General features: G+C 33.6%; 1 long non-coding RNA gene across 1 annotated transcript; it reads right to left on the bottom strand.

The window, feature by feature from the left end:
- Positions 1-1,338: 1,338 nt before the first annotated feature.
- On the bottom strand, positions 1,339-1,829 carry LOC110680663. Its single transcript, XR_002502963.1, has 3 exons — positions 1,775-1,829; positions 1,422-1,522; positions 1,339-1,369 (listed from the first exon to the last, which is right to left on the bottom strand). It is a non-coding gene; the product is annotated as an uncharacterized LOC110680663 (long non-coding RNA).
- Between the last annotated feature and the right edge of the window lie 326 nt (positions 1,830-2,155).

Below are 2,155 nucleotides of genomic sequence, written 5' to 3'. Positions count from 1 at the left end.
AAAAAGTTTGGATATTTTTTCTCTTTCATACTTTTAAAAAGGGAAGATTTCTCCTAATGCTTCGAAAACTCAACTAACTATATTCCCACATAAACCAAAAGTTCTTTATTTGAAACCTTCAAGTAGACATGTTGTTACGATGAGAGGGTTCCAATAAATTGGTCAGATGAAGTTAAGTTATCTAGGGCTCGTGCTAGAATAAAAAATTAACTTTCAAAAACCACATTGAGGGCATTGAAAACCAAAACTTTGTCATAAGAACAAGCTTTTGATCTTCCAAACTAATTTCAGGCCAGCCATGTTGTATGCTGTACCAATAAGGACTAGCTGTTTGTAATACCAGAAAAGAAAGCTCTGCAGAGGATTCAAATAAAATTTTGAAAATGATTCTGAAGCTTCTTACTTGGTATAGTACTAATAGTAACGTAGAATATCCAATGTAGAAACATAGGACAAAATTCGAATAAATTATTAGGAATTTTAGACAAAATTCATTGCAATCTTCTATTTCCCACGATAAATCTGTTATATATTTAGGTTAGGTTAAGTTAATTGAAAGTGTTGCGTTCTCCTATAGGCAAGTGAAAACAACTCTCTTGTAAAAATTCGGATCAGATCAGCTTAATATAGTTTTACCAAATACATATGATAGTGTTTTCCTACACAGAACACCTAGATATAAGAAATAAATGCAATTTTTTGGAATGATACTAATAAACAAATAATAAAAAGGGTCCAAAGCCATATTCCCAACAAAACAACTTGCAAAAGTCACACTGTTTTAATCTAAATATATTTATATTATTTAAATTTAATTTTTATTAAACATTTCACAACACCATTGAATACACAAAAATCATATTCAACCCTGTAGTTTTCTTAGGAAACGAAACAATATATTGCTTAGCAAAGCCTGATAAGCATCTCGCTGTAAATGAAACAATGTTCTGCCTAATTCCACAGACTGCATTATCATGACAAAAAAATTGGTATAAGGCTCGCAAAACCTAAAAATAAGTATCACTAAATGTATCGGCATGCTTCTACAAATCACCCTATTAACCGTCATGTAGCTTTCAAAATTTAACGGAGCCAAACCCAAATAAAGTCAAATCAGTGGTCTCTGTGATCGGGCCAGCAAATAGCCATACTCTTTCTGTTGAATATTGTTCAGAAGATTCCACGGCACGCTGACTACTGATGCATACAGCTCATCAACCTAGAATGGAAAATAAGTCTTTTGAACAACAAGAAAACGAAGATATAAGAATACATACCTTTAGCTCAACAAAATTTCCAATAAGGAAATTAAATAGTAATTTCTCCAAAAACCACAAATCAAAAAGCAAACAGCTGCATACCAATCAGTCTGGAAGAGAAGGTGATCAAAAATGAACCGAGAACATGGTACAAAGACTCACCAGAGCTACCAAAAGCATCGCATCACAGATTGTGAATATGCATGAAAATACTTGTACCAGACACAACAAACCGGACAATATCTTCCGTACCGTTAAGGTATCTGAAACATTGAGATCAATGTAATTTACCATTATTTTCGCCATTTGTCGAATAATCCCGTGCCTTCTTATTGTGTTTCAACAATCCTCAAGATTTTTACCGATACTCTTAAAAATTTCGATTATAAATCATTTCAAGAAGATTGATTGTAATGAATTCTATACATCTCTACACAAAAAAAAGCTGTAAGTTTAACTTTAAGTTCCCGTGAATGATGTTTTGAGCTGAATTGAAAGTTCCATTATACACTTACTCAGTAGCAATTTGATGATCACACATGCAACCAATTCCACTGTTTCTTTAATTGCCTCATCACATTTTTTGTCGGATCGTTCTCGATCAATAAATCAGACAATTCTTTTGAATGTAAAATGAACAATCCACGTTCGCCACGGCATGGAAAACAATAAAAATGAATGTGTTAATCGGCTAGAATGATCCGAGAATCCCCAGTATGTAAATGTCCGGACGTGTAGGAACATGTTCAATATGTATCACGAACGAGCTTGCAGATCGATGCAGTGGAATTCGTAGGAAAATAGAGGTACCATTTGACCTGTTGAATAGTACATCGTAGATGGGCCACATGCCAAAAAACGAATAATGTCGACGAGTAAGATTAAAGCCAAAAAAC

This window comes from Aedes aegypti, unplaced genomic scaffold (genome assembly GCF_002204515.2).
Source record: "Aedes aegypti strain LVP_AGWG unplaced genomic scaffold, AaegL5.0 Primary Assembly AGWG_AaegL5_hic_scaff_1733_PBJ_arrow, whole genome shotgun sequence".
NCBI lineage: Eukaryota > Metazoa > Arthropoda > Insecta > Diptera > Culicidae > Aedes > Aedes aegypti.
The sequence above is the reverse complement of the archived record's forward strand: the minus strand, read 5'-3'. Positions and strand labels throughout refer to the sequence as shown.